At 45.2% G+C, this 23457-nt stretch overlaps 1 protein-coding gene and 1 pseudogene across 2 annotated transcripts in view; both read left to right on the top strand.

The window, feature by feature from the left end:
- Nucleotides 1-23457, top strand: part of LOC308510763 (vascular endothelial growth factor receptor kdr-like) — a 435828-nt gene that overhangs the window by 122089 nt on the left and 290282 nt on the right. The window lies entirely within an intron of this gene.
- Nucleotides 407-2008, top strand: LOC308510953 (pleckstrin homology domain-containing family G member 5-like; annotated as a pseudogene). Its single transcript has one exon. The product of its transcript is annotated as a pleckstrin homology domain-containing family G member 5-like (transcript).

Genomic DNA, 23457 nt, shown 5'->3' with positions numbered 1-23457 from the left:
CCCACCGCTCCACCAGGAGAGGAGCAGAGAAAGGCCGGAGCCTCCCTCAAGGTGACCTGAAATCCCCACCCACACCAGGCAGGCTGCTGGGACTGTGCGTGGAGGACTCACCTCCAAGCCCAGCCGGTGGCCCTGCCGCAGCCATGGCACTCCTGGGTGCAGGCCCCAGCGGGACTCGGGGTGGCAGTGGGGGCGCTGTGAGTCCTGGGCTCCTTGCCTGCCTTCCAAGACTTCCTCCTGCTTCAGGGCCTCGCCCTCCGCGGTCTCCTCCTCCCCAGCTCCCAGAGCAGAGGACCCACCAAGGGCGCTCCCTGCTGGAGGAGGGGGTGAATGGAGCGGTGGGTACTCCTGGGTGAAGGGTCACCCTGGGGAGGAGTCCCGACACCTCCAAGACCCGCTCCTGTTCAGCAACATCCCCCAAGATCGCGCATCTGCACCGTGGGCTGTGGGGCCGCGTGATGGCGCCAATGGTGGAGAAGGCGCTGCGCACGCGGGGGCTGCTGTAGCCCGGGACCTCCTCAAAGGCTTCAAGATGTTCGGCTCCTTCAATCCCTACATCCGGTACTGCATGGAGGAGGAGGGCTGCATGGAGTACATGCGCAGCCTGCTGCCCGACAACAACCTCTTCCCGGCCTACGTGACGTGGGCCGAGAAGCACCAGCAGTGCCGGTGGCTGAAGCTGAGCGACATGCTCGCCAAGCCCCACCAGCGGCTCACCAAGTACCCGCTGCTGCTCAAGTCGTTGCTGAGGAAGAGGGATGAGCCACGTGCCAAGGAGGCCGTCATCACCATGATCAGCTCCATGGAGTGCTTCATCCACCACGTGAACGCGTCCATGTGGCAGCGACAGGAGCGGCAGCAGCTGGCCGCCGTGGTGAGCTGCATGGACGCCTACAAGGTGGTGGAGGGTAGCAACGACGAGGTGGACAAGCTCCTGAAGCAATTTCTGCACCTGGACCTGACCGTGCCCACCCCAGGTGCCTCCCCAGAGGAGACGCGTCAGCTGATGTTGGAGGGCAGCCTGAGGATGAAGGAGGGAAAGCACAGCAAGATGGATGTGTACTGCTTCCTCTTCACGGACCTACTCTTAGTGACCAAGGCAGTGAAGAAGGCTGAGAGGACCAAGGTCATCAGGCCACCACTGCTGGTGGACAAGATTGTGTGCCGGGAGCTGCGGGACCCTGGCTCCTTCCTCCTCATCTACCTGAACAAGTTCCACAGCGCCGTGGGGGCCTACACGTTCCAGGCCAGCGGGCAGGCTCTGTGCCAGGGCTGGGTGGACTCCATTTACAATGCCCAGAACCAGTTGCAGTAGCTGCATGTGTAGGAGCACGCGGGCAGCCAGCATAGCCTGGAGGAGGAGGAGGAGGAGCAGGAGGACGAGGAGGAAGATGAGGAGGGTGGGGAGAGTAGTACTTCCTCCGCCAGCTTCCCCACCATCCTGTGCAAAAGCAGCAACAGCCTGGACACCCAGCACTGCGCCTTGGACAGCTCCACGGAGACCCTGGCCATGGTGGTGCTGCAGCCCGGGGAGACGCTCTCCTCTACCGAGTTCGAGGGCGGCCCCTTCAGCTCCCAATCGGACCAGATGTCCCTCAGTACCACCGCCTCATCTGTCACACTGACCAGCGAGCTGCTGGCCCTGGGCCCCGGGGAGGGCAGCTCCTGTTCCATGGACTCCGCCTACAGCACCCTCTCCTCCACCTCCTTGCAAGACTTTGCGACCCCAGCCCCTGTGGTGGAGCCAGCGCCCCAGCCCCTAGATTTACCACAGGCCCCTTCACCCCCGCCCTTGCCCCGCCTCCGCCGCCGCCCCCCTGTCCAGCTGCTGTCCCGCCTGCCCCACCTGCTCAAGTCCAAATCTGAGGCCAGCCTCCTGCAGCTGCTGGCAGGGGCCACCACCCAGGGGGCGCCCCAAGCCCCCAGACGCAGCCTGTCGGAACTCTGCTTGGCTGCCACAGCCACTGGCACATCAGGACCACCCTGCTGCTTAACTCCCAGGCCCTGAGCACAGTGTGGAGCCGCCATGCCTGGAGGGCAAGGTCCGGGGCCTGGCGCCCAACGTGGAAGGGCTGCAGTATGGCCACCAGGTCCTGAAGGCTGCCCTGAAAGTCACACAAAGACAACCTTCTACTGGAGGGCAGGCATGTGGTGCTCCGGGAAGATTCCCGAGGTAGGGAAGGAAGGTCATGGAAGGGAACAATTGCAAGAGGAGATCCCAAAGGTTCTGAAAGCAGAGGACCAGCTCCTTGCAGACCTGAACTCTGTGTGGGCCTCTTTATCGGCCCTGGCGTTGGGAGACACAGGAGGAGGTGATGGACGGGGGCTGTGCCCAAGGAAGACTCAGAGGAAGCAACGTGTGGACAGGGCCAGGCGGAGCAGGCAGGCCCGTGCGGATCCCGCTGGAGCGCAGCCAGACCCACCGAGCCAGGCCCCAGGGAGAAGCGAGCAGATGCCACCCCACTCGCTGGAGAAGACCATTGAGCAGAAAACTAAAGAAACCGATTTTACATCATTTCCCAGGTGGAGAACAGTTGGCATGTAAGCCCCTGACCAGTGCCCAGCCTCTCCTCTGTCTGTCTATCTCACTCTTAGGTACCATGTTCTTTGTTCTCTCTTAACTGCAACTCATTTTTAAACTAGATTGCTTTTAAAAGAAGACTAAATAAAATTTCCCTTAAGTTATTTAGTCGGTGCTGGGGCTGCTGGGTGCCTGATAGAAGACACAAACACGCAGCGGGGGGCCTGTACCCAGCAGCCCCAAGGCCCACCACCTTGGTGCTGGGGCTGCTGGGGTCCTAATCAAAGACCCGCAGCCCCAAGCCCCGCCATCAAGGGGCTGGGGCTGCTGGGGGTATCAGAGGCACAAACTCGCAGGTCCAGCACCCAGCAGACCCAAGGCCTTCGCGGCAGCGCTAAGGAGCAACAGGCTGAGCGGTAGGAAGCAGCAAGCAGGTGGGCAGTAAGGAGGGATGGGTCCCGGACTGCAAGAGGGCACATGCTGGGCTAAGTGACCCCCTACCCATTCCCAGTGCACGAATTTCATGCACCGGGCCTCTAATGTTTATTATATTCCACAGATGAGAGAGATCATGCGATATTTATCTTTCTCCAATGGGCTTATTTTGGTTAGCATAATGCTCCCCATGTCCATCTATGTTGTTGCCAATGATAAGAGTTCTTTCTTTTTTATAGTGGCATACTATTCCATTGTGTAGATATACCAGATTTTTTTAATCCACTCATCTGCTGATGGGCACTTAGGCTGTTTCCAAATCTTAGCTATGGTAAGTTGTGCTGTTATGAACATAGGGGTGCATATGTCCTTTCTGATTGGTGTTTCTGATTTCTTGGGATATAATACTAGAAGTGAGATTACTGGGTCAAATGGGAGCTCGATTTTTAATTTTTTGAGGAAACGCCATACTGTTTTGCACAGTGGCTGCACCAGTCTGCATTCTCACCAGCAGTGCACGAGGGTTCTTTTTCTCCACAACTTCACCAACACTTGTTGGTTGTCGATTTATTGATGATAGCCATTCTGACAGGTGTGATATAGTATCTCATTGTCATTTAGATTTGCATCTCTTGGATGATTATTGACTTTGAACATGTTTTCTTTCATATGTCTCTTGGCCTTCTGTATGTCCACTTTCAAAAGTGTCTATTTAAGTCCTTTGCCCATTTTTTGATTGGATTGTTTATCTTCCTATTGTTAAGATGTATGAGTGCCCTATAAATTTTGGAGATTAAGCCCTTATGAGATATAACATTGGAAAATATTTTCTACCATGCAGTGGACTTTCTTGTTGTTTTGTTGAAGGTTTCTTTTGCTATGCAGAAGCTTTTTATTTTGATGTAGTCCCATTTGTTTATTTTCTCCTTAATTTACATTGCCCTAGGAGCTGTATCAGTAAAGATATTGCTACCACATATGTCTGATGTTTTGCTGCCTGTGGATTCTTCTAAGATTTTTATGGTTTCCCATCTTATGTAAAGTCCTCAATCCATTTTGAATTTATTTTTGTGTATGGTGTAAGTTGGTGGTCTAGTTTCATTTTTTTGCATGTATGTGTCCAATTTTCCCAACACCCTTTATTGAAGAGACTATCTTGACTCCATTTTATGCACTTTTCTCCTTTGTCAAATATTTAATGAGCATAACAGAAATTGGGTCAATTTCTGAGTTCTCTGTTCTGTTCCATTGGTCTATATGTCTGTTCTGGTGCCAGTACCGGGCAGTTTTGAGAACACTGGCTTTCTAATATAGCTTGATATCTGGTATTGTGAGCCATCCAACTTTGTTCTTCTTTCTCAAGGCTGCTGCAGCTGTTCAAGGTCATTTTTTGTTCCATATGAATTTTTCAAAAGTTTTTTCTAGGTCTGTGAAATATGCCGTTGATATTTTAATGGGGATTGCATTAAATCTATAGATTGCTTTAGGTAGTATGGACATTTTAATGATGTTGATTCTACCAATCCATGAACATAGTATATTCTTCCATTTGTTTATATCTTCCTCTTTCTCTTTTTTTCAATGTCCTATATTTTCTGAGTACACGTCTTCTACATCCGTAGTTAAATTTAAATCTAGGTATGTTAATTTTTTTGGTGCAATGGTAAGCAGGATTTTTTTGTATGTGTTCATTATTGGTGCATAAAAAAGCCATAGATTTCTGGGTATTAATTTTGTACTCTGTTATATTACCAAATTCATTTATTGAATCTAGCACTTTTTTGATGCAGTCTTTAGGGTTTTCTATGTACAATATCATGTCACGTGTGAATAATGACAGTTTTAGTTCTTCCTTTCCAATTTAAATGCTTTTTATTTATTTTCCTTGTCTGATCACTATGACTAGCACTTCCAGGATTATGTAGAACAGAAGTGGAGAGAGTGGGCATCCCTGTCTTATTCCTGTTCTTAGGGAAAATAGTTTTAGATTTACCCATTGAGTATGATGTTGGCTGTAGGTTTGTCATATAAGGCTTTTATTATATAAAGATATGATCCCTCTATTCCCACTTTGCTGAGAGTTTTTATCAAGAAAGGGTGTTGGATTTTGTCAAATCCCTTTTCTGCATAAATTGATATGATTTTATGATTTTTGTCTCTCCATTTGTTTATCTGATGTATCACGTTCATTGATTTGTGGATATTGTACCATCCTTGCATCCCTGGAATAAATCCCACTTGGTCACGGTGTATGATCTTTCTAATGTAATGCTGGATTTGTTTTGCTAGGATTTTGTTCAGGATTTTAGCATCTATGTTCATCAGAGTTATTGGCCTGTAGTTTCTTTTCTTTGTAGTGTCTTTATCTGGTTTCGTGATTAGGGAAATGCTGTCTTAAAAACAAAAGCTTGGAAGTGTGCCTTCCTCTTGATTTTTTGGAATAGTCTGAGGAAGATAGGTTTTAGTTCTTCTTTGAATGTTTGCTAAAACTCCCCTGTGAAGTCCTCTGGCCCAGGGTTTTTGTTTGCTGGAAGTTTTTTTTTTTATTAGTCCTTCAATTTCCTCCATAGTTATCAGCCTATTCAGATTTTTTTATTCCTCCTGATTGAGTTTTGGAAGATTTTATTATAATAGGAATACGTCCCTTTCTTCTAGGTTGACCAGTTTGTTGGAATAGAGATGTTCATAGTATTTTTTACAATCCTTGTATTTCTGTGGAGTCTGTTGTTATTTTGCGTCTTTCATTTCTGATTTTGTTTATTTGGGTCCTTTCTCTTTGCTTCTTGGTGAGCCTGGCTAGAGGTTCATCAATCTTGTTTATCCTTTCAAAGAACCAGCTCTTGTTTTCATTGATCTTTTGTACTGTTTTTTTTTCTCTCTCTCTCTATGCTATTTATTTATGCTCTGATCTTTATTATTTCCTTCCTTCTGCTCACTCTGGGCTTTTCCTGTTGCTATCTTTCTAATTCTTTGAGTTGTAGAGTTAGATAATTTATTACCAGTTTTTCTTCTTTATTTGAGGTAAGCCTGTAATGCTAAGAACTTTCCTCTCAGGACGGCTTTCACTGTGTCCCATAGATTTTGGATTATTGTGTTTTCATTATTATTTGTTTCCAGGATGTTTATTTATTTATTTATTTATTTTTAATGTCTTTGGTATCCCAATCATTGTTTAATAACATGCTGTTTAGCCTCCAGGTTTTTTCATTTTTTATTGCTTTTATTGTAGTTTATTTCTTATATTAGGCCATTGTGACCTGAGAAGATGCTTGATATGACTTCAATCTTCTTGAATTTGGTCAGACTTTGCCTTTCTCCCACTATGTGGTCTATCTTTAAATATGTCCCATGTGCACTTGAGAATAATGTATATTCTGTAGCTTTGCATACAAATGTTATGAAGATCTCAATTAAGTCCATCTGATCTAGTCAGTCATTTAGGCGAGCTGTTTTTTGGTTGGTTTTTTTGTCTAGAGGACTAATCCAGTGATGTCAATGGGGTATTAAAGTCCCCTACTATGACTGTATTGCTGTTAATCTCTCCATTGATATCTTCCAGAAATTTTTTTTTTCTTAATGTATTTGGGTGCTCCATGCATTGGATGCATATATGTTTACCAGAGTTATAGCCTCTTTTGGTATTGATCTCTTTATTATTATGAACTGGTCTTCCTTACCTCTTGTTATGACCTTCACTTTGAGGTCTATTTCTTTAGGTATAAGTATTGCTACCCAGCTTTTTTTCATTTACATTTGGCTGAAAATTATTTTTCCATCCCTTCACTTTCAGTCTGTGTGAGTCCCTTGTTCTTATGTGGGTCTCTTGTAGAGAGTATATACACTATTTGAGTCATGTTTTCTTATCCATTCAGTCACTCTATCTATATCTTTTGATTGAATTATTTAGTTCATTTATGTTTAAGGTTACCAATCATAGGTACTTGCTTGTAGCCATTTCTATTCTTTATGCCTGTGTTCTTCTTCCCTTTCTATTTCTTCTTTTTATAACAGTTCCTTTAGCATTTCTTGCATTGCTGGCTTGGTGGTGATAAACTCCCTTAGCCTTTTTTTCCTGCAAAACTCCTGATTCCCCCTTAAGTTTTGAATGATAGCCTTGCTGGATAGAGTATCCTTGGATTCAGACCCTTGCTTTGCATCACTTTGTATACTTTATTCTATTCCCTTCTGGCCTGATGTGTTTCTGTTGAGAAATCATTTCATAATCTGTTATGAGATCCTTTGTAGAAAACTCCCTGTCTTTCTCCTTCAGCCTTTAAGAATCTCTCTTTGTCATTAATGTTTATCTTTGTAATTACAATGTGTCTTAGTGTGGATCATTTTGGGTTCATTTTGTTGCAGACTGTCTGTGTTTGTGTGACTTTTTTCTTCCCCTAATCAGGAATGTTTTCTGTTATTTCTTCAAATAATTTTCTAATCCTTGCTTCTCTTATTGTCCTTCTGGCACCCCTATTATATGTATGTTACTTCATTTCATGTTGCCCCAAAGCTCCCTTAGACTCTCCTCCTGCTTTCTAATTTTTTCCTCCAATTGCTATTCAGATTTGGTGTGTTTCACTGCCCTATCTTCTAACCCACTAATTCGGTCCTCCACTTCTTCTAGTCTACTGTTGAAACCTTCCATCATGTTTTTTATTATATCTGTATAATTTTTATCTCCCTTTGATTTTTTACATAAATTGTTGATTTTCTCATCCATCTGATTTATGAACTCTATCACCCTTACTTTGAATTCCTTTTCTGACATATTGCATGCCTCTGTTTCACTTAGTTCCTTTTCTGGTGATTCTTGCTTTTCTTTCATTGGGATTTTTTTGTTTATTTGTTTGTTTTGGTCTCCCCGTTTTGTTGTCTCTTTCTTGCCCTGGGTACCCTGGTTGGGTTTTGAGAGGTTGAAGACCCTAACAGGGCAATGGTCCAGAAATTGTTAGCCCAGAAGTTTGGTCTGTCTTGAGTCCCATGCCTTTATTGTCTCTGCTCTGTGAGTTGTATCCCCTTCTCCCACTGATCTGGTTCCTCAGTTATCTGCTTCTGATGCTCAGGGTGGTGGGAGCATGTACACAGTTCCTCTGTTGCACAGCTCCCTGTGAGGACCCAGAGCCCTCTGACATTCAGTTTGCTGTGCAGCCCAGCACCTATGGCCAGGTGGTACCCAGGTCCCTCTGACCACACACATGTGACTTAGTCCTGTGGCCCCTGGCTTGGCACTCCAGCTATTCTGGGTCACCCTGGAAGCACTTTCCTATGGCCCGGAGTGAGGTGTGTGCTGGGTTGCTCCAGGTAGCCCCTGCAGGACTGTCCCTGTGGCTGGGGAGAAGTGGATGCAGGTTTCTCTGGGTCACACATTCCCCACTCTTTTGTTGTCCATGGTGAGACACTCGCTAGGTTGCTCCAGTTCGCCCCTCCTCAGTGTGGAGCAAGGGCAGTTTGCCCTGGGTCACTCCATCCAAGCTCCCCTGTGGTCTTAGTTGGGTGCACACATGGGCTGGGTTACTCCAGGTTGCCCAGGCATCAAGACCCTGGTCTCTGGGTGGAGCGGACGCAGATTTCTCTGGGTCATACAGTCCCTGCTTTCTTGTAGCCTGGAGTGAGACATGTGTTTGAATACTCTGGTTCACCCCTCCTCAGTGTGGAGTGGGGCAGATTGTCTTGTGTCACTCAGTCTGAGCTCCCCTGTGGCCTGAGTTGGGCACATGCTGGGTTACTCCAGGTCACCCAGGCATCAAGACTCTAGGTTCGGGTGGAGTGGTCACTGGTTGCTCTGGGTTGCACAGTCAGATCTCCTCCGTGGTGTGCTCTGGTTTTCTCCGGGTTGTCCCAGTAGCAGTTCCCCATGCTGGGGGTGGAGTGAGTGCCAGATGGCTTTGGGTCAGGCTAGCAGTACATTTCTGGGGTCCGGGTGGAGGTGGGGCACAGGGTCCCCACTGGCTTGCACTCACTGTGGGATCTTGGAGCCAGATCCTAGGATGCTGGGTCCCAGTGGGCTGGTGAGGAGGCCTGGTGTGGGAGTTCACTCTGTCAGTATGTGCGCCCTGCAGACCCCTGGGAGCCTGCTTGGAGGTACTGTACCACTCACTCCTAGGCCACAGTGGTGGTTCCACATGGGTTATGGCTGCCATGCGGCTTTCTCTAGGCATCCTTTGCCCTTCCATATTGAAAAATGTCTCCTTAGCTTTGTCTAATTTGTTAATTCTGGGTGGATGTTCTCCAATTTAGTTGCTCTTGCCTGGCCCTAGGAGGAGGTGCATGACACTGCTGCCTATTTGGCTGCCACCCCCACTCCCTTTAATATTTAAAGGAGTCTCAATAATGTTTTCTGTTGGTGCTGCACCACTGGGAAGTCCCATCAACAGTGCACAAGGGTTCCATTTCCTCCACATTCTCATTCACATATGTTATGTACTGAGTTTTTAATACCTATTTTGACTGGAGCTATATGGTATTTCATTGTGGATTTGATTTGCGTTTTCCTGATGATTAGTGATATTATTATTTATTTATTTATTTATTTTATTAAATCTTTATTGTTCAGATTATTACATTTGTTCCTCTTCCCCCCCCCCATAGCTCCCCTCACCCAGTTCCCACCCCACCCTCTGCCCTTACCCCGCCACTGTCTTCATCCATAGGTGCACAATTTTTGTCCAGTCTGTTCCCGTATCTCCCACACCCTTTTCCCCACCAAGAATAGTCAGTTCATTCCCTTTCTATGTCCCTGATTCTATTATAATCACCAGTTCATTCTGTTCATCAGATTATTTATTCACTTGATTCTTAGATTCACTTGTTGATAGATGCATATTTGTTGTTCATAATTAGTATCTTTACCTTTTTCTTCTTCTTCCTCTTCTTAAAGGATACCTTTCAGCATTTCATATAATCCTGGTTTGGTGGTGATGAACTCCTTTAGCTTTTCCTTATCTGTGAAATTCTTTATCTGACCTTCAATTCTGAATGATAGCTTTGCTGGATAAAGTAATCTTGGTTGTAGGTTCTTGGTATTCATCACTTTGAATATTTCTTGCCACTCCCTTCTGGCCTGCAAAGTTTCTGTTGAGAAATCAGCTGACAGTCGTATGGGTATTCCCTTGTAGGTAACTGAGTTTCTTTCTCTTGCTGCTTTTAAGATTCTCTCTTTGTCTTTTGCTCTTGGCATTTTAATGATGATGTGTCTTGGTGTGGTCCTCTTTGGATTCCTTTTGTTTGGGGTTCTCTGCGCTTCCTGGACTTGTAAGTCCATTTCTTTCACCAGGTGGGGGAAGTTTTCTGTCATTATTTCTTCAAATAGGTTTTCAATATCTTTCTCTCTCTCATCTTCTGGCACCCCTATAATTCTGATGTTGGTACGCTTGAAGCTGTCCCAGAGGCTCCTTACACTATCTTCGTATTTTCGGATTCTTTTTTCATTTTGCTTTTCTGGTTGAGTGTTTTTTGCTTCCTCGCATTTCAAATCTTTGCCTTGATTCTTGCGCTCCTCTGGTCTGCTGTTGGGAGTCTGTATAGTATTCGTTATTTCAGTCCGTGTATGCTTAATTTCTAGTTGGTTCTTTATCATAACATCGAGGGTCTCATTAGATTTCTTGTAGATCTCAATAACTTTATCGGCGGCTTCTAGACAGTTCTTGAGAGACCTTAAAAGTGTGGTTCTGAACTTAATATCCTCCATTGACAGTTTTGTCCTGTTTCTTTGTCTCCGCATTTTTTATGCTTTCTTGGTGCACCCCCTAGTGGTCTTTGTGCACAGTGTTGTTGTAGTTAAGCCTTGATTGTTGTAGTTAATACTAGGGGGATTTGACCTCCAGGCCAACTGCCTGTGAGAATCAGCTGTGTCTGCAGTGGGAAAACTTCTGTCCTGTAGGGAGGTGCTTATCTAGCCTTTGCATGAGGCTATCTGGCAAGTGGCTCTGCGCAGGGCTTGGGCGGGGCAGGTCGCATGGGATCAACAAAGCGGGTGGAGGGAGCAGTTACGGCTGATCTCAGTCCCGTCCCCAGAGGCTCTGCCTCTCAGAGTCCCAGCAACCGCTGCAAACCTCGGAGAGAAAGCTGCCCTCGCGTTCCGACCGATGCCAGACAGTCCCACTTCTCCCGTTTGAGTCTGGGTCCCTAGAGACTCGCCCAGAACTGGAGCTCAGAATCTGAGACTCCCTCCCAATTGAAAAGGACAACCACGCCCTCAGCTACCAATCCCGCTCTGCGCGTACCTCCACACCTTTGTATTTTCCGCACTGCGCCTCCTCTGAGTCTTGTATGCTGTTCTCTTTCCTTCTAGTTGAAGAATTTCCCCTCAGCCAGTCTTCCTGTGGTTCTGGGCGATGTCCGTTATGTCTTTTAGTTGTATTTTTGAAGTGGTTGTTCGAGGCAGCTAACTCCGGTGTTTACCTATGCCGCCATCTTGGTTTTCCTCAGTAGCCTCTGATTAGTGATATTAAATATCTTTCCATTATGTCTGTTGGCCATCTGTATGTTTTCTTTAGAGAAATATCTTTTCATGTCCTTTGCCCTTTTTAAATTCACATTGTTAATTTTTTTGTTATTAAGCTCCATGAGTTTCTCATATATTTTATATACCAACCACTTATTGAATACTAGAGGCCCAGTACACAAAATACATGCACTTGGGGGGTCCCTCAGCCAGGCTTACACCCTCTTGCAGTCAGGGAGCCCTCAAGGGATGTCTGACTGCCAGTTTAGGCCTGCTCCCCGTGGGACATCCTTAGCGCTTCTGTGGAGGTGGGAGAGGCTCCTGCCACCACCACTATGCTCACCAGCCATGAGCCTGGCTTCTGGCTGAGTGGCACTCCCCCTGTGGGAGCTCACTGACCACCAGGGGGCAGCTCCTGCATTGAGCGTCTGCCCCATGGAGGTCAATGCGCATCATAGCGACCAGCCTTTCTGCCGTTCGGTTGATTAGCCTTTTATTATGTAGGATATCATTTGCAAATATATTTTTTTATTCATCAGGTTGTATTTTTCCTCTTTATGTTATTTTTTTCCGTCACCATTTATTCCCCTTATACCCTCTTCTACCTCCACACCCTTGCCACTCTGCAATCACCACCTTTTGTCCATGTCCATGAGTTCTTTTTGTTTTGTTGAAGGTTTCCTTCACTGTGCAGCAGCTTTTTAGTTTGATAATGTCCTATTTGTTTATTTTTGTTTCCCTTGCTCAAGGTGCATATTTAAGTGGTATTACTCAGACTGGTGACAAATTGTTTGCTTCCTATGTTTTTTTTCTAGCAGTTTTATAGTTTCAAGCCTTACATTTAATCCTCTAACCATTTTGATTTTATTTTTTATGTGGTTTAAGAGAGGAGTCCAATTTCATTTTTTTGCATGTATCTATCTAGTTTTCCCAACACCACTTGTTGAGGAGACTGTTGATACTCCATTGTACATTTTTACCTCCTTAGTCATAGGTATGTTAACCATATAAGCAAAGATTTATTTCTGGGCTCTCTATTTTGTTCCATTTATCTGTGTATCTGTCTGTTTTGTGCCAATATCATTCTGTTTTGAATAATATTGCTTTGCAGTATAGTTTAAGATCAGAGAGCATGGTACCTCTAACTTTGTTCTTCTTTATAAATATTGCTTTGGCTATTTTGGCTATTTTTGGGTATTTTGTAGTTCTATATAATTAAAAAAATAAATAAATAAAAGTTTAGGATTATTTATTCTATCTCTGAAAAGAATGACATTGGCATTTTTATAATAATTGCATTGAATCTGTCAATTGCTTTTGGTAGTATGATCACTTTAACAATAATTATCCTTCCAATCCATGAGCATTGTATATTCTTCCATTTATTGTTGTTCTTTTCAATTTCTTTCATTTTTAAAATTTGTATTGAATTTATTGGGGTGGCAATGTTTAATAAAATTATATGGGTTTCTGGCATATGATTGCATGATACATCATCTGAATATTGCATTGTGTGTTTACCACCCAAAGTCAAGTATCTCGATTTTTTTCTTTAATGTCTTACAGTTTTCAGATTACACGTCTTTCACCTCCTTGAATAAATTTTTTTCCTGGGTGTTTTTTAAAAATATAGTTTTATTGATTTCAGAGAGGAAGGGAGAGGGAGCGATAGAAACATTAATGATGAGAAAGAATCATTGACTGGCTGCCTTCTGCATGTCCTCCCCCCACGGGGGATCAAGCCCACAACCTGGGTATGTGCCCTGACTGGGTATCAAACCCTGACCTCCTGGTTTATAGGTTAATTATCAACCACTGAGCAACACCAACCAGGCCTGGGTGCTTTTTTGAAAATTTTTCTTTTAATCCTCAGATGAGGATATCTTTTTTTAAATTTATCTTTATTGTTGAATGTATTACAGCTGTCCCCTTTATCCCCGATTAGTCCCCTCCATCCCACTCTCACCCCTTCCCCAGGCCTTCTCTACACTATTATATATCCATGAGTTATGCATATATGCATGTAATTTATTTGATTAATCTCTTCCCACCATCCCCCCTTCCTTCTAAAATTTGTCGGTCTGTTGCATGCTTCAATGTCTCTGGATCTATTTTGTTCATCAGTTTATTTGGTTCATTAGATTCCACATATGAATGAAATCATGTGATACTTGTCTTTCTCTGACTGGTTTATTTTGCTCAGCATAATACTCTCCAGGTCACTCCATGCTGTCTCAAAGGGTGAGAGAGCCTTCTTTTTTACAGCTGCATAGTATTCCATTGTGTAAAAGTACCACATCATTTTATCCACTCATCTATTGATGGGTACTTGCCTGTTTCCAGATGTTAATTATTGTGAAAAGCACTGCTATGAACATATGGGTGCATATATTCTTTCTGATTGGTGTTTTGGAATTCTTAGAATGTATTGCTAGAACATGATAATGTGATTTTTATTGTTCACTTTGTTTATGCGGTTTATTACATTTATTGATTTGTGTTTATTGTACCAACCTTGCATCTCTGGAATAAATCCTACTTGATCATAGTGTATGAACATTTTAATGTAGTGCTAGATCAGGTTTGCTAATATTTTGTTGAGAATTTTAACATCTATATTCATGCTACCTGATATACTACAAATCCATAGTGATCAAAACAGCAGTACTAACATAAAAACTGGTATATAGAGATATGTAGATCAATGGAACAGAATAGAGGGCCCAGAAATAAATCCACACCTTTATCGTCAATTAATATTTGACAAAGGAGGCAAGAACATGCAGTGGGGTAAATACAATCTCTTTGATAAATGGTGCTGGGAAAATTGGAAATATACACACAAAAAAACTGAAACTAGACAACCTTCTTACACCATACACAAGAATAAACTCAAAATGGATTAAGGAAATAAATGTTAGAATCAAAACCACAAAAATTCTATTAAGCTGCATAGGCAGTAAAGTCTCGGACATTTCTCATAGCAATATTTTTTTTTCTTCTGATATATCTCCTCTGGGAAGGGAAACAAAAGAAAAAACACAATGGGACTATATCAAACCAAACATTTTTGCATTGCAAAGGAAACTATCAACAAAGTAACAAAACAACCCACTGAATGGGAAAACATATTTGCTAATGATACATCTGGTAAAGGGTTAATATCCAATATTTATACAGAATGTATACAATTCAACACCAAAATAACAAAATATCAATTTAAAAATGGGCAAGGGATCTGAATAGACACTCCTCCAAAGAGGACATATAGATGTCCAATAGGAATATGAAAAAATGATCAACATCACTAATCATCAGAGAAATGCAAATTAAAACCACAATGAGATATCACCTCATACCTGTCTGAATGGTTATTATCAATTAATCAACAAACACTATGTATTGGCGATGATGTGTAGAAAAAGGAACCGTTTGGCACTGCTGGTGGGAATGCAGATTGATGAAGCCACTATGGAAAACAATATGGAGTTTCCTCAAAAAATTAAAATAGGAATTGCCTAATATCACAGCAATTCTACTTCTAGGAATATATCCAAAGAAACATGAAACACTAATTTGCAAAATGTGGAAGCAACCTACATTTCCATCAGTAGATGAGTGGATAAAATAACATGGTTGTACTTTTATACAGTGGAATACTATTCAGCCTTAAAAAATAAGGAAAACTTACCTTTTTCAATAGCCTGGATATACCTGGAGAGAATTATGCTAAGTAAAATAAGCCAGTCAGAGAAAGACAAGTACCATATGGTTTCACTTTTATATGGAATCTAATGAACAAAATATATAAACAAAAGAGAAGTACACTCATTGATACAGATAAAAGACTGACAGCTGTCAGTGGGGAGAGGGGTTGGGGAGTTAGATGAAAAAGGTGAAGGGAGTAACCACTAAGAAAAAATCACAGACACAGATAACAGTATGGTGATTACTAGAGGAATAGGGGTGATGGAGGGAGATAGAAGATGATAAAAGGGGGATAAATGGTGACAGAATTAGACTTTATTTTGGATGGTGAATACACTACAATATGCTTATGTATTATAGAATTGTACACTTGAAACCTATATAACTATTAACCAATGTCACCCCAATAAATTCAATAAAAATTTAAAAAAGAAAGCATTCCTTTCTTTTCAATTTTTTTGGAATAGTTTGGGAAGTATAGGTACTAATTCTTACTAAAATGTTTGATAGAATTCACCTACGAAGCTGCCTGGTCTTGGGCTTTTGTTTATTGTGAGCTATTTTATTTCTGCTTCAATGTTGCTAGTAATTGGTTTATTCAAATTTTTTGCTTCTTTCTGGTTTAGTCTTGGAAGGTTGCATGTTTCTAAAAATTTATGTATTTCTTCTAGATAGTCAAATTTTTGGCATATAATAGTTCATAGTATTCTTTACTGGCATGTCATATTTTTATAGTGTCAGCTCCAGTCTCTCTCATTTCTTATTTATTTGTGTTCTCTTATTATTTGTGAGTCTTGCTAGAGGTTTGCCAATTTATTCTTTCAAAGAACCAGCTTTTATTATTTTTTCTATTGTTTTTCTATTGTTTTTCAATTGATTTCCACTCTGATTTTTATTATTTTCTTCCTTCTATTTACTTTGTGGTTCTTTGTTCCTCTTTTGCTAATGGAAGTGCACATTTAGATTGCTTATTTTGTATATCCCCACTTCATGACGTAGACCTGTATAGCTTGAAATTTCCTCTTATAACTACTTTTGCTACATCCCATAAATTTTGTATGGTTGTGGTTTTATCATCATTGGTCTTAATGTTGTTTTTTATTTCCTATTTTATTTCCTCTTTGATCCATTGGATGTTTAGAAGTATATTGTTTAATCTCCACATTTTTATGTTTTTTCCAGTTTTTTTCTTCTTCTTATAGTTGATTTCTAGTTACATGCCACTGTGGTAAATATATGCCTGACATAATTTCAATCTTCCTGAATTTATTGAATCTTATTTTGTGTCTTAGAATGTGATCTATCCTATAAAATGTTCCATGTACAAGTGAGAAAATGTGTATTCTGCAGTTTTTGAATGTGGTATAATGTGGTATTTAAAACCATTATTTACTTCTTAATTTTCTGTCTGGATGATCTATGCATTATAGTAAGTGGAGTATTAAATTCCACAACTAGTATTGGATTACTGTTAATTTGTCTTGTGTCCATTAACATTTGCTTTATATACTTGGGTGTGCCAATGTTGGGTGCATAGCTATTTATAGCTGTTATATCCTCTTCTTAGACTGACTCCTTTAAAATTACGTAGTATTCTGCTTTATCTCTTTTTATTTATATACTAGAGGCCCAGTGCACAAAAATTTGTGCACGGCGGGGAGGGGGTCCCTCAGCCCAGCCTGAGCCCATTCACAGTCCAGGACCCCTTGGGGGGATCTCCACCTGTCAACTTAGGCCCACTCGCTGGGGGATCAGGCCTAAGCTTGCAGTCAGACATCCTCTGGCAGCCAGGGAGCCTTCGGGGGATGTCTAACTAAAGGCTTAGTCGCCCAAGGGATCAGGTCTAAACCATTAGTTGGACATTCTTAGTGCTGCCATGGAGGTGGGAGAGGCTCCTGCCATCACTGCTGCGCTGGCCAGCCAGGAGCCAACTTCTGGCTGAGTGGCACTCCCCATATGGAAGTGCACTGACCACCAGGGGGCAGCTCCTGCATTAAGCATCTGCCCCCTAGTGGCCAGTGTGCATCATAGCAACTGGTCATTCTGCCATTCAGTCAATGTGCATATTAGCCTTTTATTATTATTAGACTAGAGGCCCGGTGCACAAAAATTTGTTCACTCAGGGGGGAAGGGGGGTCCCTCAGCCCAGCCTGTGCCCTCTCGCAGTCTGGGACCCCTTGGGAGATAACGACCTGCGGGCTTAGGCCTGCTCCCGAGTGGCAGAGGGCAGGCCCAATCCCTAGGTGCAGCCACTGGTCGAGCTCAGAGCAGGGCTGATTGGGGAGTTGGGGCGCCGCCCCGTCATGCACAGAGCAGGGCAGATCAAGAGGTTGAGATGCCACCCTCAGTCATGCTCAGGGTAGGGCCGATTGGGGGGTTGGGGCACCGCCCCCTGTCACACTCAAGGCAGGGTCGATGGGGAGGTTGCAGTGCCACCCCTGTCACGCACAGAGCAGGGCCAATCAGGGGGTTGAGGAGTTCCCCCCTGTCACGCACAGAGCAGGACCCATCAGGGGGTTGAGGAGCTCCCCCCTGTCACGCACAGAGCAGGGCCCATCAGGGGGTTGGGGAGCTCCCCACTGTCACTCACAGAGTAGGGCCGATAGGGGAGTTGGGGCACCGCCCCCTGTCACACACAGAGCAGGGCAATCGGGGTTGGGGAGCTCCCCCCTGTCACGCACAGAGCAGGGCCCATCAGGGGTTTGGGGAGCTCCCCGCTGTCACTCACAGAGCAGGGCCTATAGGGGAGTTGGGGCACCACCCCCTGTCACACACAGGGCAGGGCCGATGGGGAGGTTAGGGCTCCACCTCGTCACACACAGAGCAGGGTCCATGGGGGGCGGTTGGGGTGTCGCCCTCTATCACCCACAGAGCAGGGCCGATCAGGGGGTTGGGGCGCCGCACCCTGTCACACACAGAGCCGCAGGGCGATCAGGGGGTTGGGGAGTTCCCCCCTATCAGGCACAGAGCAGGGCTGATCAGGGGGTTGGGGCGCCTTCCCCTGTCAGGAACAGAACAGGGCGGATAGGGAGGTTGTGGCCCCACCCCCCTGTCACACACAGAGCCGCAGGGCAATCAGGGGTTTTGGGCGCTGCCCCCTGTCACATTGATCCCGGTGCCGGAAGGCCTCTCGTCTCCACTGATCCCGGTGCTGGGAGGCATATTACCCTTTCACTATATAGGATAGAGGCCTGGTGCACGGATGGGGGCCAGCTGGTTTGCCCTGAAGGATGTCCTGGATCAGGGTGGGGGTCCCCACTGGGGTGCCTGGCCAGTCTGGGTGAGGGGCTAAGGGCTCTTTTCAGGCTGGCTGGTGACTAAAGCTCCCAACCGCTCCTTTTTTTTCTTTTTCTTTGATTCTGGGCCAGCTTTAGCTCTGAGGCTTGGCTCCAGCTATGAGGCCTTGGCTGCTGAAAGCAGGTATCTGGTTTGTTTGGGTTCTATAATCGAAACACTGTTTCAACTCCAGCTCTGAGATCCCGGCTGGCTGAAAGCAGGTTTCTGGGGTTTTGTTTAGCTTCTATATTTTTAACAATGTTTCAAAATGCAAGCTCAGAGGCCGGTAGCGGCAGGCAGGGAACGTTGGAGTCCTCCGTCACTGAAGCAAGCAAGCCTCATGTTCGCTTCAAGCTGCCTGGCTGCTGGCCGCAATCTTGGCTGGCAGTTAATTTGCATATCGCCCTGATTAGCCCATGGGAAGGGTAGAGGAGGTACAGCTAATTACCATGTTTCTCTTTTATTAGATAGGATAGGATGTCCTATTTCCTCCCTTTTGCCCCCTCTACCCAGCTCTTGCCCCCTACTTCTCTCTGGCCATCACTATACTGTTGTCTGTGTCCATGGGTTGTGCATATATTTTCTTTGGCTAATTCCTTCTTTAAATTCACTTCTTTAAATTTTATTTTCAGATAAGTGCTGATAACTGCACTATTATATATTTTCTATTATATCATTTAGAATTAAGATATTTTTTAATTGAACCCTTGTAAATGTTAGCACAATTTAATAAATTCTGCTAGAAGTAATTAGGAGATTTTTCATGTAATGCATATACATTTCAATTAATATTTTATTAATTTTTGATTTTTTAATTTGAAATAATCTCATACATGTAAAAAAAAAACCCCATAAAATATTACACCAATTTCTTAGGTGTTAATAATTTAAACATAACCATTATACAACTAACAAAATTTGGAATATATTTTTCTTATAATCTTTTTAATGTTACTTAATCCATTTACTTTGTTTTTGTTAATCTTTACCCAAGGATATTTTTCCATTGAATTTTAGAAAGAGTGAAGAGAAAGGGAGAGACACATTGATTGGTTGCCTCCTGCACATGCTTTGATAGGGACTGGGGATCAAGCCAGCAACTGAGGTACATGCCCTTGACTGGAATGGAACCTGGGACCCTTCAGTCCACGGGCTAATGCTCTATCCACTGACAAAAATAGGCTGCAGCTTAATTCATTTACTTTTAATCTATATGTGTCTTTATATTTAAAGTGGGTTTTGTTTTTGATTCACCCTGCCGACTGCTGGGGACTTCTGGGGCAGACTTGCCCTACCGCTGCGGGACCCTCCAACAGTCGTAGGCCAGGCTCAGCTCAGCCTGAACTTGATCCTCGGGCAGCCTGCCCGGGGGGTACTGCAGCAGCAGAGACACCTCAGGGTCCATGGTCTGGACAGGGCATCTCTGGGGAAGGTCACAGACAGGCCTGTCACCCTGGGGGACCTAGAGCCACCCACAGATCTACTAAGGATCCCCCCAGCCCTTTTGCACCCCCCTGGACAGTTAAGTGTCTTATCATCCAGCAGGCACCCCAGACTCCAGCTGCCAGATGTCCCAGGGAATCCTGGGCACCCCTATCACCCGGGGCCCTGGGTCCAGTCCCCCCTAATGTCCACGTGTCCCAAACCCAGGGGTCAGGGACACCTCCTAGGGTGCAGAAGCTCCATCTTCAAGCGGGTACTCACCACCACTTTGGCCCGTAGTTCCTGCCCCTTTCCCCGAGCGGAAGTGCCCACCCCTCCTGCCCTGGCTTCTCATTGGCCAGCTTTGGGGCTCGGAGCCTGCGGTGCAGCCACTCCACCTGGGGAGTCAGTGAGCTCACTTCTCTGGCCCTCCCGCATCTTCTGCCTGGGGATCCGGGATCCGGGATCCAGGACGCCAGCCCTGCCGGGCCCGAGCCTGACCTGCAAGCTCGGAGCGTGGGACTTGGCTCACCTGGGCCCCGTGGCTGACAGTGTGACCTGGGCAGGTCTTGCCTGTGGGGCCTTGGTGTCTTGTCTGCACCAGGGCTTGGGGTGGGATGTGAATCAATGCGCTGAATATGCCCCCATCCCAGCTTTCCCGTCCTAAGGCTGTGGCTTTCTGGGCGGATTGGAGTCATGTGAGGTCCTTAAGAGTCCCCACTTGCCACTGTGCCCCCAGGTTTTGGCCGTGAACTCTGGAGAGAGGAAGCTAGAAGCACCAGGGCCCAGAGGCAGAAGGACTCGCAGACCCCGGGGACAGGTGCACCCCTGCCACCCTGCTTGCCCTGCCGCTGTGGGACCTGAGATCGGCGGGTCCTGCAGCAGCAGGGCACGCCCGCCCCAGAAGCCCCAAGCAGCCGGCCGTGCCCTGCCGCTGCAGGACCCGCCAATCTCGGCAGGTCCCATGGTGGCAGGGCAAGGCCAGCTGCTGGGGCTTCCGGGGCAAGCATGCCTTCCTGGCGGCTGGCCTGCCCTGGATGGTGGTGCACTAGCGATTGGCACTGTCCCACTCTGCCTGCAGTATGCAAATTAGCCGCCATCTTTGTTGGTGGTTAATTTGCATATCACCCTGATTAGCCAATGGGAAGCGTAGCGAAGGTACAGTCAATTACCCTTTTTATCTTTTATTAGATAGGATTTTTGTTTTGAAGTCTATTTTGTCTGATATGAGTATTGCTACCCCAGCTTTCTTTTAATTTCCATTTGCATGGGTTATCTATTCCATCCTTCACTTTCAGTCTGAGTCTGTCTTTTAATCTAAAGTAGGTCTCTTGTAAGTGGCATATAAGTAGGTTATTTTGGGGATCTGAATTTTAATAAGATGTGTACTTAGCCTGGTGCCAGTAGTTAGATAATTTGTGATTTTTTTCTAATCTGACTTCACAACATCTCTCTAAATTTGCTTGCTACCTCTTATATCTAATGCCTAAAAGGAATATGGAAGGAAATATCATCCAAAGAGAACATGAGAAGTTGTATGTAACTGCATTGGTAAATGAGTGCTTCATGAACATTTTCTGGGGGAGAAACTGGGATTCAGACTCATTTATGGAAGGGATTGTCCCAAATGTTATCCTATTCAAAGGTGGAATAGGCTGTGTCTCTCAATGGTAGTAAAGTAACCCAGATTAGATTGACAAACTGACAATAAAGACCTTCATACATAAGATAGAAAGGAAGAAGGAAGTGATTTTTAAGGACTTGTCCACTATTAAGAATGTCTGAGTCTGCCATCTGAGATTCGATAGGACTGGGATACTGATAGAGGATTTCTAGGCAAGGGAACAATTCAAGTAAAGGAGTGGCGACCATAAAGCCTGCTTGGTTTAGAGTGAGTGGATGAGAATAGGTGTTGTGGAAGGATTTGGAGAGAGGGAAGTTTAGGAGAAGGCTTATTAGGTACTAGAGGCCCAGTGCATGTGCACCAGTGGGGCCCCTCAGCCTAGCCTGTGCCCTCTCACAATCCAGGACCTCTTGGGCGATGTCGGATAGCTGGTTTTGGGCTGATCCCCACAGGCCAAATCCAGACAGGAGGAAGCCCAACTCCCACAGGCCCAATCCAGACAGGAGGGAGCCCAATCCTGTGCGTTGATCCTGGTGGTCTGTGCGCATCATGGTGACTGGTTGACTGGACATTTGTTGTTCAGTCGCTTAGGCTTTTATATATATATAGACTAGAGGCCTAGTGCACAACATTCATGCACTCGGGTTGGGGGGAGGGTCCCTCAGCCCAGCCTGCGCCCTCTCGTAGTCCAGGAGCCCTTGGGAGATGTCTACCTGCAAGCTTAGGCCCATGGGAAGCAGGCCTAAGCCAGCTGTCAGAAATCCTTAGAGTTCCTGCAGAGGCAGGAGAGGCTCCCGCCACTGCTGCTGCACTCACCATCTGTGAACCCGGCTTTTGGCTGAGCGGCACTCCCCCTGTGGGAGCACACTGACCACCAGGGGGCAGCTCCTGCATTGAGCATCTGCCCCCTTGTGGTCAGTGCACGTCATAGCGACCAGTCATTCAGCTGTTTGGTTGATTTGCATATTAGCCTTTTATTATATAGGATAGGCTCTCTCGTGGACAGTCTATGCAAGATATTCCTCAGAAATTTAGTAACCAACATCTTAAAAAATCTCACCCTTAGACTTTTCTCTAAGAAGGGAGCTTGATTCAATATAAATCTCATTAGCCTTCTCCCTGCAGAGTGGAAAATGGCAGAATAGGGGCTCTTCCATTTAAGAGCCTCTTCAAACTGGGACCCCTTATTCCAAAATCTCACGTAAAGAGTCTCATTTCCTACTGCCTCAGGTACTCAGATAATCTTACCAGATGACACTTCCCAGCAAATAATACTTCCCCTGCCCTTGTGAGGGGAGGTCCAGAGCTTGGGAATAGACAGGGAAAGGAGGAAAACTGGATACCACAGCAAGTTGGCAGCTGTATCATTGCCCTCCTCAAAAGTTTGGGAACTTGGGGCTGGAAATAATGCAGACCCTCATAAATGGGATTAATACTTTATTAACAGAACCTCCAGAGAGCTCCCTTGTCCCTTCTATCATGTGTGGAAACATCAAGAAGTTGGCCATCTATAAACCAGGAAGTAGGTTCCCACCAGACACCAAATCTGCTGGTGCTTTTATCTTGAATTTCACAGCCTCGTGAATTGTTAGAAATAAATTTATGTTGTTTATAAGCCACCCAGTCTATGATATCCTATACAATAAAAGGTTAATATGCAAATTATCCTCTCAACAAGAATTTGACCGGGAGTTTGACCAGGGGGCAGGGCCAGCCAGCCAACCACCTGCATCCCCTCCCCCAACCAGCCCCGCCCCCATCACCCTCCCCCAATCAGAGGCAGGGCTGACCAGCCAACTGCCCCAGCCCCTACCCCTAGCCTGCCCCAGCTTTGATTGGCTCCCCCACCCTGATCAGGGGCAGGGCCAGCTAGCCAACTTCCCACCTCCCCTCCCCCTGGCCAGCCTGGCCTGATCATCAGGCTGGCTGAACCCCACCCATGCACGAATTCATGCACCGGGCCTCTAGTTGTGATAATAACTGCCTAAATGGACTAAGAAGACACTATCATATTTAGACTTGAAACACAAC

This window comes from Myotis nattereri (assembly GCF_964212035.1).
Source record: "Myotis nattereri genome assembly, chromosome: X".
In the NCBI taxonomy this organism is placed as follows: domain Eukaryota; kingdom Metazoa; phylum Chordata; class Mammalia; order Chiroptera; family Vespertilionidae; genus Myotis; species Myotis nattereri.
This window is presented reverse-complemented; position numbering and strand designations above follow the sequence as displayed.